General features: G+C 34.6%; 1 long non-coding RNA gene across 1 annotated transcript in view; it reads left to right on the top strand.

Moving 5' to 3' along the window:
* LOC110262596 overlaps positions 14,143–22,121 on the top strand; it is a 21,013-nt gene continuing 13,034 nt past the window's right edge. The window contains exon 1 of the long non-coding RNA XR_002347444.1: positions 14,143–14,299. This is a non-coding gene — a long non-coding RNA (uncharacterized LOC110262596). The remainder of the gene's footprint in view (positions 14,300–22,121) is intronic.

Below are 22,121 nucleotides of genomic sequence, written 5' to 3' on the forward strand. Positions count from 1 at the left end.
ATAGGTTTATTTAAGCTGTTCTTAAATCATAAGTTTATTAGAATTTAGGGTTTGAATAATCTGTTTTTAGCATCCATTTTTTGACAGATCATAAAGAGTATAGGTAACATTGGAATAATTGAGAAATGCTATTTGTACACCAAAATCAGCCACTAAAATCAGTCACAAATATATTTGTGTATAAATATATGTGTGATTTAATTTATTTTCAATGTGTATTTGTGTTTCAGCATGTATTTTATATTGGTGGCTGACTTTGGTGGCTGATTTTGGTGTACACGTAGCATAACCTATTTAACTATTCCATTAATTCTCATATTTTAAACTATTTGTTTTAACAGTTATGCTGCACTTACAAACTTTTTTGGCAATAAAATCCAACTAAATTGGTCAAAGTCCAACAAAAGTCGACTTTGGATTAGAGAGTATGTAAACACTCGTTCCCACAACTGTTCAATAGTGTGAACGTTAATATGAAAAACTTTTTTTCTCTCTCGATCAAAACTGAAATGATCAAATTTCAAACGATATTCAAAATTTCTCTAAATCTTTGTAAAAACTCAAAGAAATTTCAAAGTTATGTTTCAAATCTTCACCCAAAAACACACAAAAAAAAAAAAGACGAAAGATTATTGAAGGTATTGTTCACTAATTGTCTAGTTTTTTTCACTTTTCTCTTTCGCATTTTCAATTGCAAAACACTAGATAGTCATATTTTTGTTTATTTAGTAGATTTTGTGTTCTTGCGTTAAAGTACATACTACTGTTCTCATACTGTTCATTTGCTGATAACATTGTTAGGTCGGTGTAAAAATGTTACGTAGTATTTCTCGTATACTTTAACCTATATTATTTGATGGATTTGAATGTGTTTTTGTGCATGTTTGAGTATTTGCATGTTTTGAATTGAGTTCGTGTGTAGTTCTCAGTAACAACTTTTGATGTATTTTGTCTGAATTGAGGTGCACTTGGTGGTGTTGTCATCTTTTTGTTTTAACTAGGCAACATAATGTTGCAGTGTTTCTGATATTATTCTGTGCATGTTTGAGTGATTTGCATGTGTTTTTGTCCATTTTGAGAATTTTGTTGATGGATTTGTTGTAACTAGCTCATAGAAATTTGTTGTAGTGCTTCTAGTGTCATTTTGTGCATGTTTAATTAAATTGCATGTCTTTTTGAATTGACATTATGTGATGTAATCAAGAAATAATAGCGATGCATTTGGTTTGTCTTTCGGTGTATTTCATGTGATTTGAGGTGCACTTGGTGGTGTTGTCTTTTTGTTGTAATTAGTCAACGGAATGTTGTTGTAGTGCTTCTGATGTTATTTTTGCATATTTGAGTGATTTGCATGTATTTTTGTTTATTTTTTGAGGAATTTTGTTTATGGATTTGTTGTAACTAGTCCATAGAATTTTGTCGTAATGCTGCTGGTGTCATTTTGTGCATGCTTGATTGAGTTGTGTGTCTTTTTACACTAACATTGTGTTACAATCAAGAAATAATAGCAGTGTATTTGATTTGTATTTCAGTGTATTTCATGTGAATTGAGGTGTATTTACCGTTGTTGTTACCTATTAACCTAATTTTTTAATTTCTTTCAGAAAAAATGACAATTAAAAAAGTTGCTGAGAAGAGCACCACAAAAAAAGGACCAAAATATAATGTAAGTAGATATATGTTAGAACAACTCAATTTTTTTGTATAAATATAGTTATGTAACATAATTTTCATTTATTTACAGAAAATTCATGATTTGAGATGCTCCACAAGATTCATTTATGATATATTTCACAACATGAGCAATGACAAGAAAGCTGTTGTTAAAGAATTGAGATTTGTTGCTATGACGCATATCCCAGCCTTGAATGTGTCGCATAAGCTCCTAAAAGAATTGGCATATTCATTTGATTTGAACAATAGCACACTGCAGACCCGGTATGGTGTAATCGAGATCACCCCGGAAAAAATAGGAGATTCTCTTGGCTTGAATGCATCTAGTAAAAATCTATTTTGTAATCTATTCTGTAAATTAAATTTCGGTATTTTTTTTTTTACATTATTTATGTGTTATTAGAATATTTTTACTGCTGTTGTAGGGGTGTGCTATCCAAACAAAATTAAAAATAAAGAAATTAATGAGGAGCAAAAGGAAGTTATTGAAAATTTCAAAGGTTGTACTTTGTCACAATTGACAAAGTCTTTGATTGACATGAGTGTTGATGGGCCAGAAAATCAGCTGAAATTTAAGAGAATATTCATCCTCTTCATCCAGAAGTGCTTCTTGTTGCCGACAACAATAAACAAAAATTTTTCGATTCACATGCCGCTTATTCTTCATGTAGATATAATACAAGAATGGAATTGGGCTGCTCATGTGTTCAACTTTCTCATCAAAAGCATCAGAGGGCATAAATTAAAAAATAAATTTGCAGTTGATGGCTGCCTCTTTGTACTGATGATCATATATTTTCATGAATCCACAAACAAGAATAGGCCGGTGGATAGAATTCTTGGACCACCGTGGGTGCAACGTTGGACTAGGAAGAAGCTGGTTAAAAGAATAGAAAGTAAGGTGAAGGATGAAATGGTAACTTAATAGAAATCTTTTCTTTAATTTCGGTGCATTTGTTTTAAATATATTATGCTAACTAATGTTTTTTTCTATTTAGGGCCTCGTGAGAAGAGCACAACTGAGAGACCAATCAAAAGACGAAAAGAAGGGAAAAAGAAAGGAAAAAAAGAAGCAACAAAAGAAGCAACAAAAGAAGAAGACTGCTATATTGCACTCATCTTTGGAAAGTAAAAGTGATTTTGAGTATGAGTTTGAATCTAAACATGACTTAGAGGAGACACCGATGAGAAGAAAACAACTTGAGAGAATGGCAAAGAAGTAAGTATTAATTTTCGATGTCTTTTGTAAATATTTATTATCTTTATTTATCTCGTGTCTTTGTACCTTTTCAGGATGGAATCCGAAAAAAAAAGAGCCGCGTTATTGTGGATTTATCTTCCCAAACAGAGGCTGAATCTAATGATGAGTAAGATTCAGAAACTATCATTGTAATTCTATATTTTGTTTTTCTATCAAAATTTTCTTTATTAACAGAATTTTTTGCATGTATTGTCAGAAGTAAAGAAATATAGGAAATAACAAAAAAAAAAGACTAAAGAAAAAAATGATAAGCCTGCACAAAAGTATGTGTTATTTTTCAATTTTTTTTTATCAATTTTATTGTGTTTATTTGCCTGATGATTGTTTGCTTTTCCAAGATGAACTCCAAAAAGATGAAACGTGTTATTGTGGATTCATCTTCTCAAATAGAAATTGAATCTGATGATGAGTAAGACTAAGAAATTATCACTGTAATGCTATATTTTGTTTTTTGATCAAAATTTTCTTTATAAACAGAATTTTTTGCATGTATTATCAGAAGCCAAGAAATGCAAGAAATAACAAAAGCAAGATTGAAGAAAAAATGGATAAGCCTGCATAAAGTATGTGTTAATCTTCGGTGCTTTTTGCCAATTTTATTGTGTTTATTTACCTAATGATTCTTTGCCTTTCCAGGATGCAAACAAAAACCACAGATATTTCAAAAAGTGGGCTCCACTCGACAGAAGCTCATTTTGATCCTTCACAAATGTAAGATTCAATATTTGAAATTGTTTCTCTGCTAAAATTTTTTAAAACCTGATGTAATTACTCTAGTTTTACTGAATAATATTTATTTTGTCTTTAGAATGCCACATGTAAATTTGTCAAGTGAAAATTGTAAGAATCGGAATTTTTCATGTAAAACCGTTTTTATAAAATAATTTTAGTGCCCGTAATAGATTCAAAGTCTAGAAGTTTTAATTTGAAAATATAAAAGTGAAATTTGGTTTCAATGAATTTTACTAAGTTGGAAAATGTATCTTCTTCAAAAAGTTTCTCTAAAAATTGCGTACTGGCGCTTAAATCGGCAGTACCGGCTCTAGTCTATCCAGTACCGCGTATTTTGGAAAATAAGATTTTGGAAAATTGATTTGTTGTTTTGAAAAGGCAAAATAATTTAGAATTAAAAACCGGGTACTAATCTTAAGGGTTTTGGCCAAAAGTGGACCAAATGAACAAAAAACGCTAACGGGTTGGACCGGGCCCAAACCGGACTCAAGGCCCAACATATATATGTTCATTTAATGAGCATTTCAGCTCATTTGATGATTAGAGAGTGAGAGAGGCGCAGTTTGAGAGAAGAGAGAAGAGGTGATGTTACTATTCACATCCACTTTCCGGGAGCCATAACTTGAGCTACGAAACTCCGATTGACGAGCCGTTTGCGGCCATGAGAAGCTCTTGTCAAGATCTTCGTTCCTATTTAAGAAAATTTGGTAAGAACTAGAAGCTCACACTCCAATTTCCTGCTCTAGTTTGTGTGCATTTTTTGTTATGATTTTTAAGGAGATTTTGTGGTTTTGGTTGTTTAGGTGATCTCTAGTAGCGGGTAATTGTTGGAAATTGTCCAAATCCTCTTTAGACAAGGTAAAGTGGCTCATAAACCCTTGTAGTGTTGTATGTTGTGGTTTCTAGGTTTTGATTTTGACGATATATGTGTTGTTAGTTTGAGCTTTGGTGCTTTTTGGAGTTGTCTTGGCTTTTTGGTGGTTTCGTGCGTGGAGGATAATCAGTCAAGGTATGGTTTCAGTTTCCTTTATGTAATATGTAATGTTTCTGGACACTTAGGCTAGTTGACCCTAAGATAGGATTGAATAAATTTGGCGTATGAATAATTATATGTGAATTGATGTAATTGTTGGTTGTGTTGGATTATTGGTGTTGATGAGTATTGATGGTGATTAATTATATTGATGAATAACGAGGATTATGAGAATTTAAGATAATAAGTTGATGTAAAATATTTGTGATGGTTTGGAGTAAAGGATATTGATGATTGGGATGTGTGATGATAGATGTTGATGATAATTTTGGATTTTTAATCTTGTGGTTGATGTTGTTTTAAGGTTGGTGGGTTATTGATGGTGTGTAAGGTTGGCGTTGGGTGACTTTCAGGATAATGATGGGTGGTAAGTGAAGTATTTATGTATGAGGAATTATTGATGTTGTTAATATTGTTAAATAATGTTGTTGATTGTATGATGTATGATGAATTTGGATGAGTAATATTGTTGATTATTGATATGGAGTATGAATGAGGTTGATGATGAAGATTGATAGTGATAGAATGATGATTGATGAATGTGTTGGTGGAGGAATGATTATAATGTATATTTGATATTTAAGAATGAGAATAATGAAATGTGAAGGAAAATTTGGTATGAAGGGTTATTTGTGACACAAAGGGTGAGTTATGAGGTAAATTGGAGTTTGGTATGGTTTTGATTTGATTTTGGTTGAGATTTTGGAAAGTTGAGAAGTTGTGACTTTTTGGTAAAAATGAGTTTTAGGTTAACTTTGACGGATCATATCTTGAGCTATGGTTATTGGAATTTGATATATTTTATATCCAATAAAAGATAATTTAACAAGCTTTAAAATGGTTTAAATTTTGTGGAAATTTGAATGATGTAGAGAAAGATATGATCATTCAAAGTTTGGTGTCAAAATCAAAATTCTGCAGAATTTGTGATTACTGGTTTGTGTGCGCACGCATAGCCTTGTGCGCACGCACACCTCGGGGATTTTTGAACCTGTGCACATGCACAACCTTGTGCGTACACACACACGGGGACACGACTACTGATGAGAGCGCTAGCACGCTCTGTGCGCGCACATAACCAATGAAGTTCTGCAAGTTGTGCGTACGCACAGCCCTGTGCGCACGCACACGTTGGAAGGTGCAATCTTTTGAGGGCGTTCGTACGTCTTGTGCGAGCGAACAGAATTGAAAAATTTCACACTTGTGCGTACGCACACCTCTATGCGTACGCACACATTTTTAAAAATCCTGGGCGTGCGCACGCACACCCCTGTGCGTACGCGCATGCCCTGTTTTTCAGCTAAACCCTTGTTTTTAACTATTTCACCTTCCCAACAAACTTGTAAACTTTTGGGACACCTATTTAAGATTTTTGGCTTATTTTTGGATATTAAAACATAGATAAGGTCTTGGGTAGAGTTGATTTGGGTATTACCTTGGAAAGTTAGAAAACGGAGGTTTAGGTTTCCGGCGTACTGAGGATGAGTTTGGTTGAGAGAGAAGGAAGAGTAGTGAACTTGGTGATTACCGACAACGAATTGAGAAAACTGATGAACTAATGAGGTTAGAATGGAAAATTATGAAATGATAATGGTTGTGATGAGTTGAGAACTTGGAAAGGAATGATGAAATTATTGAATTATGTGGAGAGTGTGCCAGGCACTATATCCTTGGAATGATAGTGTTTGAAGGAAAGTGTGCGAGACACTATATCCTTGGAATGTTGAGAATTGATAAATGATAAATGAAAGTGGATTGAGATGAGAACTGGTGATGACTGGTGATGATTGAGGTGGATGGACTTGTTGGATGTGGAAAGTGTGCCAGACACTATATCATTGGAATGATAGTGTGCCAGGCACTATATCCTTAGAATGATTTATGATGAAATAGATGTTGTTGTTGTTTTCCTTCTCTGCCACAAGAGTGTGCCAGGCACTATATCCTCGGAATGAGCATGCAAGTGTACCAGTCACTATATCCTCGGAACGATAGTGTGCCAGGCACTATATCCTCGGAACAAAAGCGTGTCTGGCGCTATATCCTCGGACGTGGTAGAAAGGCGACATCCGCAAGGATGTGTCGGGTTAGCATTCATAGACCGACAAGTGATATCACGAGCCAGTAGGACAGACATTCATCATGTGCATCTACTATGTGTTTTGTTTGCTTTGCCTAATTGCATCTTTTGCCTAAATGAATAATATGCTTATTTGCTAGTTATTTTACTTGCTGTACATGTATATTACTTGCGTTTTACTTGCTTGTATTATTTGTGATTGTCTGGTGCTGAGGAGGTTAGGTAGGGGTGGCGATGGGATTGCACGGAGGTTAGGTTGGTGAAGGCTGTGGGATACAGCGGTGCGATTAGTATTAGTTAGAATTCCCCCTAAGTTTAGATAACCCTGTTTATGGTTTAAGTTCTTTACTTATTTAATTTATTCTAAGCTTGAATATCCGTATTTGATGTGAAGTTCTAGGATTGCCTTTGGCGTCCCGGAGCATTACATCTTACTTATTGGGCACTGTTACCATACTGAGAACCTCCGGTTTTCATACCATATTCTGTTGTTGTTTTTCAGATGCAGGTCGCAACCCACCTCGGTGAGTTGTTTTGGTGGTGACAGAACGGAGGATCTCTATCCGTTTTGGAGTCTTTTTGCTTATTTTGTATTATCTCTCACTTTTGTATTTACTTTTTCCTAGAGGCTTACTTTGAGAGAAAAACTTGTATAAGTTGTTTTAACTTTTAGATGTCTGTATGGTCTGCATATAGCTAGCCGTCTTAAACTCCGCGAGTCATGGTTAGATCTTCATATTATTATATTCTTATATTTTGTTATATTATATCCATTTCTTGTGCGTTAAGTTTGTAGCTTTATGAGTACGTTTTGCGTTTTTCAAATCCTGTTTTTGAGTTGTATCCTTCATCGGGCTTCTAGAATATATTACTTTTTCTATATATTATACGTATAAGCTTTAGACTTGTTGTAACCTTTGATTAACCTTTGCTTTACGACGCGAGGTAAGGTTTAGGGTAATTAGGGTGTTACAAAAATGATCCTATGTTTTAATCATAGTCAAGCTATCAGAGCTCTGTAAATCAACCAAGTGATACCATGTAATTTCTGTTTCTCTTACCATTATTTTATTTCTTGTGTTATCATAATCTGCTTCTGATTTCATATCTTTTTTTAGAATAAAAAGCCCTTTAAGATTTTATTGTCAAGAAAAAAAGGGCAAGAAAAAAAAAACAGTTTAGAGCCTGCAACTATGTAAGTTCTCATACAACGGAAGTTGTGTTTTTATTCAATGCTTGAGGTGCTGTGGTGAGATGATTTATGTGCATTACTAGTTCAAAGAACAAGAAGAAACACTAGATGAACCAAACCCTGTTCAGGAAGCAAGAATAGAAAAAAAAACCCAATTACAGGAAAGAATGAGTAGCACAACTGTTGATATGATAATGATCCTAAAGAACAAATGATTGTTCTTCAAAAACAAACTCATTCTCAATCTGAATTGCTGGACATGTGAGTTTTCTAATTTAGTTTGCTTTTGCAATCATTGAGTTAATGGTTTGCACTAAAATTTGTTAATATTTACTGCATATTAATTTTTTCATTGTTTGCCATCATTAGAGTGTGTCACTACAAGCAATTGCTCCTTTAATAGAAACTCCTGTCTCCAGCCCTCCACATATTGAACAAAAATCTACTGCGTAGTCTCCAATGCAAGAATTTTTGTCACAAGAACCTGTTAAAGCGTAAGTTCTAGTTAAATTCTTTATTGTTGTATAATTCTTTTTTGGTGCTTTATTTTATAATTATTTTTGTGTAATCCTGCAGTCTTCCACAACCTAAACAACCTGATGCAAAGTCTCCCATAAAGGAATATTCGGAAGAACAACCTCAACAAGAATCTCACGAGGAAGCTCTCCAAAAGGAAACTCAACATGTAGCTCCTCCTAATGTGTAAGTTCTACTTAATAAAATTTCTTTTTAATATTTTCTGTGTAAGTTCTTACTGTAGGTTTACATAAGGGAATATAGAAAGTCAATTGATTGTATAATGTAAATTGTTAACAATATCTCTTCAATGTTGTTTTGAATTGTGTGTACAATTTTGAATTAACAACACATACTTTGTATCTTTATAAATATTCAATCCAAGCTTTTTATAAAACTTTTTTTGCAAGATTAAACTTCTATAAATCTGTCTGTACAGTATTAAAATCCTATTAATATGAATGAATCCGGGTTCACAAAATTGCAGAAAAAGATGAAAAATTTATGTAATACACTTAATCACTAACCGAAAACACAAAAATTATTCAAATAAACACCGAGAAAATTCTTACAATTTTTTATGTAAATTTTCATTAGGAGATATAAAAACTGTGTAGATTGAATTTCTACATTGCTTAACTATTGAATTGTTTGCGTACTGTATATTTAAAACAAACAAATCCCTTGAAAAAATTGAAGAAACTAATTTCAAAACAAACAGTAACATGGTAAATGGAACAAAACAAGAAAATATAAAAAGTAAACCGCATTTTCATTAAAAAATAAAAACATATATATATTGACCGAAACTATATTACAAAACACCGAAATGCCTTCAGATAAACACCGAGAAGTCTATCTTATTCTCTGGAATATGTGAACTGATAATTCATTATTTGTCCATGACAATGGCTGAAATTTGATTGCACCACTGATCCATCATCTAAAAGGTTCAACTGCAAAAAATAAATCATAAATTTGCACAACTATTAACATGCACAAACTCAATTTTTCCTATTTAAATCACATCAATTTTACCTCACTTAGAGCATTATTTTTCTTTTTCTTTGAAGCATTTGCAATTTATTTTTCCGTATTTGATCCAAATCTATTTTTGGGACGTCCTCTTGTTCTCACGCATGGAAGGCTTTAAAGCTCGTTAATATCTTTCAAGGAAGCATCTTCATGAGATAACGAATATTTTTCTTTGCTTTTGGCTTTGTATTCTTGCATCTCAATTATCGCATTATCATAAGTGCAGTGCAGAATCGAAGTCAACTGCTTAGATTCTGATGCAAATTCACAAATATTTTTGTGACCGAAACACCAAATAATCATATCTCCTACTTCTTGGCTCCAATAAAGGCTCGTCATGGCTACTCTTGATATGTGTGTGCCTCCCCTTTACGTTCTTACTCCATCTTTTTAATATATATTTTGGTGCCACTTTATCTACTCGCTCAAAGCTTAATGCGCTTAGAGAATGATGACACAATATCCCTCTAGACTCGAATAATAAACACTGGCATTTAACTTCACCTGATATCCCGTCATATGTAACCACAAACTTGTTAAAGGTTGAGTTAGAAACTTGTTCTACAACTTCATATACCGTAAAACCTAGAGCAGAATGCGTTGATCTTGTAATGTAATTCACCTTTTCTCTAAATTGTGCTTGGACTTTCGTGAACTTTTCATGAGTATACACATGTTAAAATTGTGCTTCTATTAATGATTTTGTTGCACACGATATGACAGTAAAATAATTTGCATCATCCGATTCTCTCTCTCTCTCTCTCCGCTCTCTACTTTCTAGGCAATTATCATACTATTTGACAAATTGGATAGGTGAGCTATTGCACATAATAAAATTTTTAAAAAAGGCATGCATGATCTCGCTCCTTTGTGTGCTTCTCATCCTATCCCAGAAGTGGTGATTAAGATAAATTGGGATCCATAAATGACGATCTTCGAAAAGCTCTGGAAAAATGAGAAAGCTACACAAGAAAAACACATAAATATCCAGACACTAAAAGTAACAACATCAGTTAATCCTAATAAAGACACTCTTACCTAAAAGCCACTTATTGTCGCCAATATTATACTTCATCAAAAAATCATTCCAATTCCTATCAAATGCTTCTTTTGTAAAAGAGTTCCAAATAATATGACTCATCTCGTGTTCAATTTCTTCGTGTCGCCTGTAGCCATTTAATTTTTGTGGAATCTTCTTCATGATATGCAAAATACACCACTTGTGAATTGTTGTGGGCATACAAGCCTCAATAGCCCTTTGCATCGATGCACATTGATCGGTAAGAATGCCCTTTGGAGCATTTCCTCCCATACAAGGAAGCCAACATTCAAATAACCATTTGAATGATTGAATATCCTCATTTTTCATCAAAGCACATCCCAGAAGTGTTGAATGATCATGCTGATTGACACCAACAAAGGAACTAAAAACCAAATTATATTTGAAAATAACAACACAGAAACAAATCATGTATACACCAAAAATAGCTATCATATACACTGAAAATAATTTCAAAAAACACATATTCTAGAATAGCAAATTACGTGTTTGTATTGTAAGTACTATCGAATGAAATAACATCTTCAAAATATTGACAAGCAGCCCTGCTTCTTGTGGCGGCCCAAAAAGCAATCATAATTGAGTGATCAACCTCAACTTCAAGCTCAAAAAATAAATTTTGATTATTCTCTTTCATTCTTAATAAGTATTTTCCAAATTCTTTTGCATCCTATAGTTCTGAAACATTATGTACTTCTCTCGTAATGTAATTTTTCACATCTTTTTCAATAAAACTTAATTCACAATGACCCCCTGCTGCTGCGACAAATGTTTGATATATTTTTCTTGGTCTGATTCTAGCTTCGTCGTTATTCTCTATTGTACGACGTATAAGCATGCTTAACTGCCTGTGTTGTTTAAGCATCTCTGCTTGATTTGGACAACATGGATATGAATGATGCAAAATAACCTTCAAAATAATCCAAACATCAACATCTTTTAATATATGTATATAAATTCTTACAGGGCAATTTAATCTAGCTGAGGGATTTGTCTTATGAGTTAGAGGTATGTTCGATTTCCATTTCTCCTCTCTGCTACATGTAATCAATTGGTTCTTAATTTCATTTTTTTCTTATTTGTGTTCTGAATTTTCGTAGAAAAACCTGCAAGTTTAGAATAATCTTTGTAGAATTGTCCAGCTTCTTCAAGCGTGTTAAAAGTCATCCCAACATTTGGCACAAGCTGCTCATCAACATCACATAGAAATTGAAAAACACCGAAAGCATTTCCATACTAAACCAAATTATAACTATAAATGCACCAAACTGGGAATGAAACAGATTCATCAAAATAATAATTCAAATTCAAAACTCCTTCATTACATTCAAATTCAAACCATCAATAATGAACACCAATTTTCACAAACAAAAACAAAATTATTCAGCTACAGAATCATAAACTATAAACGAACTACATTAACTAGATTCAAACCACACATTAGCCACTTGATTCGATTCAAAATAATAATTCAATTTGCTCTGGTTCAATTGATAGTCTGAACTTGAATCATTCATTGTCTTTGAAAACAAAATACCTGTTCAAATCTGATTTCACTGCTTGATTTCAAAAAATTTGATCCAAATCTTCAAACCAAATAAAAGAACATTGATCTTGAACGAAGAGAACACAGAGCAGGAAGAGAACGCAAAAAATGCTGAGAAAATTCAAAAAAAGAAATGAAATCCGCATGAAAAAGGCAGTTATATATATTCGTACGTTAAGTCAAAAGTTTGTTAGAGGTAGTGGCACGTGGAGGTGAATTAGGTTAAAGTTACTTGGTTATATTTAGTTGGTTAAATGACTTAAATGTAGAGATTAATTGTTGCTTTAAATTCATACTTCCCCTTTCCACATATATTTTATCAAGAATGTAAGTGAATCTAGTTTCATTGAAACTATTGTCGAATGTGCACAAAATATGATGCATACATGGATTTCAAACCAAATAAATACCATACAATTCAAATTATGGAAGCCTTTTCTGAAGTTTGTATCTCCTGTATGAAAACTAAGGTTCTAAAACCAAATTAAAACCGAATTGGACAAAGTCAAACTGATTTAGCTATTGGTTCAGAGGACTAGAAATTTAAGCCATATTTAACCGAAATAATTAGATTATAAGAAAAATAAAAAATATTCCAAGGATATAAAAATTTAAAAGTAGTTGTATGTATTTATCCTATCCTATAATAATCCTTGAAAAGAAGGTTTATTCACTAGTGAAATTCCTATATGGCATCTTCCAGATTCTTTCAAATTTTTTATGTATGATCTTTATTACAATAACACTCCTACATCAAACCATCCTCATTATGCCACTCTTTTGATCATCGTACCTAATTTTCTTATCATCCTTTTACAACTTACTTTACATGTATACATTCCCTTGAAATTTTAAATTTTGAATTCAAAATCAATTAAAAAAGGAATTCGTTCCTATCATCTAAGTTCTCCATTCTATGTTTTAATTTTTCTTTCTTCCTCCTCTTCTTCGATGCTTTTTCTTCATTGTCAGTTCCTCCTCTTTTCTTTTCTCCTCTTCTTCCGTTTGTTTCTTTGTTCACTGATTATGTTTTTGTATAATTTTCTTCTTCTTCCTAATCTAAGTTGGAGGTGGAGGTCATAAAGTTCATGTACTCAATAAGGCAGAGTATGTCATTGTACCTGACGGCTCCATCCTTTAGGGGAGTCATCATGGTAGAGGCAACACAAGCAGTGGTGGTAGGGTTTCAACGGTGGATGAGGTGCTGATTGCTTTGGTGGTGGACGATGGTATGGCGTGGTGGTCGTAGTGGGTGCAGTGGAGTTCATGGTAATCATCGATGTGTGATGATGGATATGGAGGAGGAAGCAGCGGAAGAAAGCATATCGCTGGAAAGTACTGAGTGGCGGCCACAGAGAGCACATGCAGTGAGACTATGAAAGTCGAGAGCACAGCAGCGACGACCAGAACAGAGCCGTGAGATCTAACCAGCGTTCAAAGCAGATTTGCATGAATTTTATTTTTTGTTTTAATTAATTAATTAGATAAATGATGTAAATGATTATTATTTGTTTAATCTACAAATTTTATTGTTTCAAAATTTAAATTTTGAATTGAAAATTAATTTGAAAAAAAAAATCATCTGCATATGTTCATTTTCATTATCCTTACAGATCATGTTTTTCAATTTTTTCTTCTTATCACTCTTGCTCTCGCTCTCTAATACCGGAGCAGCAGTATTCGATGACAAAATCAAATTGGCTACTGTTTGTGAAACATGGTTCGGTATCTCCTTTTTTAGTTTTGATCATGGGGTTTAGTAAATGTCTTGATTTTACTCACAGGTAAAATTACTTACAGGTAATCCTTTTTTCTTCTTTTTTGGAACTTTAATTATTTCTAATGTCAGTGCTTAATATGTTGTTTTTATTTGCTGTGCATCTGTTGTACTGAGTTGCATATTTTTTAACATGTCTATATTTGGACAATCCCTCAACTACCTTTAGTTATTTCATTATTAGATCACGCATAATATGCTCAACCACCTGTATCCATGATAAAATAGTGTTGAAGTTCATGGTGTTTTAATGATAAGTTGATTTAAGTAGAGCAGGGCACCTTTGCTTGAGATAGTTTCTGAGCCTAATATCAAAACCAATATTGAAGCAGCAGAGCATGCAGCAGAAATACAAAGATTGGTTCAGTATTTAGGAGTGAGCAATGGCAATATGTAAGAAGTGTTAATAGTAGCAGGGTTGATGTTAGCAGCAATGAAAGAGTAGAGTTTAGCAGCAGAGTTGATGTTAATAGCAATGACCCTTCACATACAGAAGCACGTGCAGATAGTTAGAACTATACGTGGAGTTAGTTAGAACTATCAAACCAAATTAGCGAAGTTGTTAAAAGTAGAGTCAATTAAGCCTTTTTCTGTTAAAACTCCATGTATATATACCAGTCCCTGTAACAACTTTTTGTAGTTGAATTAATTCATAATCTCCTTTTTGAAATCTTCTAGCATCTTCTATCTTTCAGTTTCTCTCTGCTTCCACTTTCTTCCATCTTCTTCTTCTAAAGATCTTTTTCTTCTTCTTTTTCTTATTTTACCTACTTCCTTTTCTTCTTCGTAAGAAATCTGATATCTCACATGGTATCAGAGCTCACATCAATCCATGGATAATCCTGTGCAAATCTCACAAGATCCAATGAGCTTGTTCAACCAAAACACTTTTGCACTGTTCTCAGCAATAAAGCTCAATGTAAACAACTACAATACGTGGAAGAAACAGGCATTAGCGTGTATAAAGGTGAATAAATTCCAAAAGCATCTCAATCCGAGAAAGGTTCTAGCTTAATTCAGCTCAGAATCAGACAGATGCAATGGAATTGAACCACAACAATATATGGACTGGGAGGTCCAAGATCAATGCTTAGTAGCCTGGTTAATCGCATCAATGGAGCAAAATTTCGTGAATTGAGTGATTGAATACAATCGTGCGTATCAGATCTGGCATATGCTAGATGAATACTTCGAAGCCAAAGTCAAAGCGAAAATAAAAAATTTGAAAACACAAATAAAAATGTTCAAGAAGTAAGGATCAACCATAGCTTAATACATCGCAAAGTTCAATTAGGTGGCAGATTATCTAAATGCTCTTGGATCACCACTTACCAAGGAAGAATACATAGAAGATGCAGTAGGAGGTCTCAGTGAGAAATATAGAGCATTTATTACAGTTACAATGACAAGAATGGACCACATGTCAGAAAGCGAATTTGAGTAACAATTGCTCACAGAAAAAGAGCTGATTGATAGGTTCAGAAAGATAGATCTAGGGCTAATTCATGCAAATGTTGCTCAAAGCAATGAGGAATAAGAGAAAGCTCAAGTAGAAGCTATCACCACTACAACATAGTAGTTTTTTAGGAACGCGAGGTAGAGGCTACTTCAGAGGTTATGGAAGATCTATATGGTGGCAAGGTAGCAAACCTCAGTGTAATTATGTGGAAAGATAGGAGATATAGTTGTACAGTGTTACCACAAGTTCAATCCAGAATTCATGAATCCTCAACTGCAACCCCTAACCATAGCTCAACCACCCTCAATGGCATTCTATAATGCCTTAGGAAATAAGAAATGTTATTAAGATCCAAAAATGCAGTCACCTACAATAGTGAATCCATAAGCACTCTTCACGCCACCATCAGCTCTCCCTGACACAGCCTAGTTTCTGGACTAAGGAGCCTCACACTACATCACATTCGACCAAAGAAACCTTGCCACAGGATCAGATTATGAGGGCACAGAGAAAGTGTATGAAGGTAATGTCCAAGGTATAAAAATTAAGCATATTGGAAGTTCTTTTATGCATGCATCCTTATCCAATAGACTTTTCACACTAAGAAACCTACTACATGTACCCACCATATCTAAAAACCTTGTTAATGTTGCTAAGTTTGTGCTAGACAACTGTATATTTTTTGAATTCTGGCCTTATTTTTGCAATCTCAAACGTTAGATATCCAAGAAGATACTCCTTCAAGGCCTACTTAAGGAAGGACTATACAGATTTAAAGGGATTCAAGTTATCCCAAGAGTCATTGAAACCAAGCATTTACCAATATGTCTAAAAAACCGAAATTTCCAACCTATGATCCCAAAGAAAAACCAAATCCACCTGACTAATGTCCTAATTCTTCACACTCACCTGCTGTAGAATCAAATTCAACAAACTCAGCTGGAGTCACTTGCAAAACAAATTCTGTCCTGTATGAAAAAGAAAAAGACAAATAAAAAAACCAAATTGCTAATAATCTTATTTGCAGTAAAAATTCTGGTCTGAATGCAAAAGAAAAAGAAATATGAAAAAACAATATCCCTCTTGAGTCTGTAACAAAGGAGCCTGATCCTATAGCAGCAAATGTCACTTGTAAAAGAGTTAAAAATTCTAGTCTATATGAAAAAGAAAAAGAAATATCAAACAACAATAGCCCTCTTGAGTCAGTAACAAAGGAGCCTGCATCTTATAGCAACAAATATCACTTGTAAAAGAGTTAGTGATATAACTCAGCAGTGGCATAGAAAATTAGGCCATCCCTCTGATAAAGTAGTTATTCTTGTAATAAAACAATGTAATGTGCCAAAATTGGCTGATACAATAAATAAAATTAGTCTTGTTCCTTCATTGTGTCGTGCTTGCTGCATAAGCAAAATACACCAATTGCCATATCTTGATTCTTGTACATCTTATGCACCTTTAGAATTACTATTTTCTGATGTTTGGGGGTAGCACCAGTATAAAGTAGGTCAGGTTTTCATTATTATATCTATTTCATTGATGCGTATACCAGATATACCACCACTTACTTGCTTAACACCAAAGCTTGGGCCTTTAAAGCCTTACAGCACTATAAAGCAACTATTGAACTCCAAACAAGATTGAAAATTAAAGCATTATAGACAGACAATGGAGGAGAGTACATGTCCCTGGAATTCAAATAATTTCTTACTGAACATAGCATCTAACACAGACTTACTTGTCTCTATACCTACCAAAAGAATGACACTGTTGAGAGAAGGCACAGACACATCACTGAAACATCCTTCACCTTACTAGCACAAGCCAACCTACCTCTCACATTCTGGGAATACTCAACCATGACTACCACCTATCTTATAAACAGGTTACCCACCTACCTTCTCAACAACAAAACCCATTAGAAGCCTTCACCAACAACAAACTAGACTACGAATTTTTAAAATCCTTTGTCTGCATTTGCTACCCCTTGCTAAGATGATACAATGCACACAAGTTTGATTACAGATCGGAAAAATCAATATTCATTGGATATGCCACATACCACAAAGGATACATGTGCTTATCCCCAAATGGAAAAAAGGTTATCTCAAGAAATGTGTTCTTCAATGAATTTGAATTCCCTTACCCCCAACTATTCAGGACCCAACCTCATCTAGCCACCCTACAACCAGTCCCCAGCCCCACTTTCAATCTCAATCCTCTTCCCTTTATTCAACCTCTTCCTCTCACCACACCCTAAACCTTCTCCCTCATCCTCATGCCCTGCATACACCTCATACATTGCATTCTATAAATGATACTTCCAATATACACAATGACATACATGCATCATTACCTACTATACCTATATCTGTATATGATTACTCTGCTCTTGCTGATAATACTGCTGATGTTACTAATTTGCCTCCTAGCAATGTCACTCCTACTACAGGTGCTAATCAATTAGCCAGGATTGAAATTGTGCTGGCAGCTCCAGCTTCAAGAAACCTGCATCTGATGCAAACAAGAAGCAAATCTGGAATTTTCAAACCCAAAATATATGTAGCAATAGTGCAAGAAGGTATACTGACCTCTCAAAGAACTTGCCTCCGACAGTAGCACAGGCCCTTGTCTGTCCCCATTGGCAAAGAGCAATGGAAGACAAATATGAGCCCTAATGAGGAACCACACTTGGCAGCTAGTCCCCAAACCCACTCCTAACTCATCCCCTATCATTGGTTGTACATGGGTCTTCAGGAAAAAGAGACACCCTAATGGCACAATTCAGAAGTACAAAACTAGACTGGTGGCAAAGGTTTCTCACTAGAAGGAAGGCATGAATTTTGATCAGGTCTTCAGTCCCTTAGTAAGGCCACCCACGGTGCGAATCATGCTGACCTTGGCATTGGCAAAAGGAAGAGGATAAAGTAATTTGACTTCAATAACACCTTCTTAAATGGGGATCTTGAAGAAACAATATACATGACTCAATCAGAGGGTTTCTCTCACCCAACCATTTGAATCATGTGCACAAACTTCAGAGGTCACTATATGGGTTAAAGTAGGCACCTCGTGCGTGGTTCACCAAGCTCAAGACAACCCTCAACGGATTTGGGTTCCATAACACTATCTCAGACACGTCTCTCTTCACAAGATTTACAGCATTCTCAGCAACATATATTCTTGTCTATGTTGACGATCCTGGTCACAGGAAGCTCAGATTCTGAAATTACCACACTAATCAGTCAGCTTAACTCAATTTTTTCTTTAAAGGACTTAGAAAAAATGAATTATTTCTTGGGTATTGAAACTATTAAGCAAAATGACAATGAAATACTCCTTTGCCAGACCAAGTACATCAAGGAGTTGCTTATAAGAGCGGGAATGCACGATGTAAAAACCATGCCTACCCTAATGGCATCCAACTTGAAACTCTCTGTGTTTGATGGTGAAGCATTTCAGTAACTAGCACTGTACAGATCCATTGTAAGAGGCCTCCAATATGCAATCACAAGACTAGACATCACCTTTGCTGCCAATGAAGTCTCACAATTTATGCACCACCCTCTAGAAATTCACTAGAGAGCTGTCAAAAGAATACTTAGGTACTTAGCTGACACAACCCAACATGGCTTAAGGTTTCAAAAGTCAAGTGACTGCAGAATTTATGGCTTTACTGACTTAGATTAGGGGAGTGATATTTGATAAATGAGATTTGTCGTGTCGGTTTAGAATTTCTCTTATAGAAATAAGAACTTCGTTGTAAGCATAGTTCTACACCAACAAACAATTCCCACATCAAAAATTTAAGTTGTCACATGTACAAACCCCAAATAAGAATTAACCGAAGTATTTAGACTCCAGGTCGTCTCACGAGGATAGCAAGGAAGTGGTCAATTATTAGCTATGAGAACGCAAGGAGGGTTTGATTTATGAGAGGGCAATAAAATAAATGGCAAGAAAAGTAAATCAAACAAGCAATTAAAAGAAGCAAGATTAGGGACTCTTGGCTAAGACATAGGTAATTGAGATCACTATCCTTGTCGCAATTCAAACATTGATAATTATGCGGAACCGAGCTCATTAGGTCTACTCACTAAAGCCTTAAGTACGTAATGTCTACTCCTAGGCTTGAAGTACTTCAAATGGCTTGATCAACATCAATCCATAAGTCCCAACCTAGTTACTAATTGACTTAGTAGTAGGCTAGAGTCAATGGTTATCAAATTGATCCCCAAGGATTCTAAGATTGACAATTCAACAAAGCCCAAGGACTCAAGATCACTCAATCCCCTTAGCCTAGGCCAAGGGTCAAGAGAACTACTCAAAAACTATAGGAAGCATTATATCAAACACCTAATGTGTAATAAAAGTAAACATCACAAAATGCTAAAATTAAGGAAAACCATAACTTCATAAGCAAGAAATCAATAATAGCAAGCAAGAGCAACATGAAAGAGACATCAACACCAAATTACATTAATTGTGAACCAAATCTAACATGAGTTCATTATCACAAACAAGATAGAAAAATGAGAAATTAACATTACAACTAAGAAAATCAAGATGTAGACAGGAGAGATTATAAAAGAAGCAAGATGAAAGAAAGGAATTAAACATGGATCCATGACAATTTAACCTAATCCTAACCTAATTCTAGAGAGAAGAGGGAGCTTCTCTCTCTAGAAAACTAACTAAAGGCTCATGTTGACTAACTAATTGCTCCCCCCTTTGCTTGGACTTCAATTCTGCATGAAATACACTCAGAAACAAGTTGGATTTGGTCCTGGGCAGCTCAGAAATCGCCCCCATCGTTTTGCCTTTAAGTGGGCCACGTGCTAGTATCGGCGCGTACGCGCCATGTGCGCGTGCGCGTCGATTGGCTGTTTCTTCATCCGCACGGACGCGGCAAATATGCGTGCGCGTCCTTATGTGAAATCACTTATGCGCGTGCGCACCTTATACGCGTGCGCGCCCATTGATGCATTCCTAATCTTTGTTTCTTCATGCATTCTTCACTTTGTATGCTTTTTTCCTCATTTCTTCCATCCAATACTTGCCTTATGAACCTGAAATCACTCAACAAACACATCAAGGCATCGAATGGAATTAAAGTGAATCAAAATCACCAATTTAAGGGCCTAAAAAGCATGTTTTTACACTTAAACACAATTCAAGGGAGAATTACAAAATCACGCTATTTCATTAAATAAAAATGTGGGAAAAAGGTGATAAAATCTCCTAAAATAAGCACAAGATAAACCATGAAATTGGGGTTTATCAAATCTCCCTACACTTAAACTAAGCATGTCCTCATGCTAAAATCAAGAAAGAAGCAAAGGGTATCAACATTTATTCAATGCGAACTAACTAAATGCAATCTATCTATATGTAACCTATTTACATGAATGCAATGGCTTAGTCAAAATAAATCAATCTCCAAGAATACGCATGCAAGCCCCAGTGTTAAGGCAATAGCAATCAAAGCAAACCACAATTGGATTGAATCATTGAAAGATTTTACAAACTTGCAAGAAAAGATAATCATGGGTGGAAACATGTAATTGAGCGATCGAACCCTCGCCGGAGGTATATCCGCTCTAGGCACTCAAGTGTATGGGGTTGATTCACTCAATTCTCCCCTAACCATGCTTTCCAAGATTTATTTTTCATCTAACAATCAACAATTACTTTATGCATGCATACAAATATCATGAGGACTTTCCCATAGGTTGTAATGGGGCTAGGGTCAAGGTAGGATACATATGGTCAAGTGAGCTTGAAATTTGGATCCTTGATTAACTTAAACTTCCCACCTAATCTATGACAACCTAAACAATTCTAAACAAACCTAGCTATCCATTCTTCACTTTTTCACTCACTCATGCATTTCCTTTAGATCACCACACATATGCATTGATCATTATTAAACTTTGAGCTTTGGGGCATTTTTGTCCCCTTTTTATTACAATTCTTTTTCTAGTTTTTTTTACTAAAATATATACAAGAATATCAATGCATATGGTTTATACATGATTAATACATGAGTGTGCACCCAATTCCTAAAATTTTTCAACAAAAACACACACACACTTTTATCTCTACCCAATGTACCCAACCTTCCCAAAATCAAATTATGAACACTCTCACTAGCCTAAGCTAATCAAAGATCCAAACAAGGAATATTTATTGTTTTTCACTTAGGCTTGTAATGTGCTACAATTAAGAACAAATAGGTTAAGCATAGGCTCAAAATTGGCTAACAATAGAATATAAAAGGTAGGCTATTTGGGTCAGTGAGCTATTTGAACAATGGCCTCAATCATAAAAATGCATGTATACACAAAATAATGGACATAAAGAATCAAACAAATCAAATATTACAATCATAGGAAGAGAATAATGCACACAAGAATGAAAATAAGTGGTTATGTATGATGTAACCACACAATTAAGGCTCAAAACTCACATGCTTGTGTTCTTAAACTCAAAATATGATCCACAAAGTGTATTAATCAAACAAGTTCTAAAAAATTTTTTTCAACCAATTGGGGTGGTACCTCAGAACTGGAATTCTTGGAAATTTTCATCATATTGATTAAGCTTATTCTAACGCAAGGTTGTGATTTAAAAAATTTTAAAAATTTTCCCTAGTTTACCCTCTTCTCAATCAAAACACAATTCTTATACAAAAAGGGTCAACTGAGTTTTAACAATCCAAAATTTTTCTGATCATAATCAAAAGCCAAGATGCAA

The sequence above is a fragment of the Arachis ipaensis genome, chromosome B05 (genome assembly GCF_000816755.2).
Source record: "Arachis ipaensis cultivar K30076 chromosome B05, Araip1.1, whole genome shotgun sequence".
Classification (NCBI taxonomy): domain Eukaryota; kingdom Viridiplantae; phylum Streptophyta; class Magnoliopsida; order Fabales; family Fabaceae; genus Arachis; species Arachis ipaensis.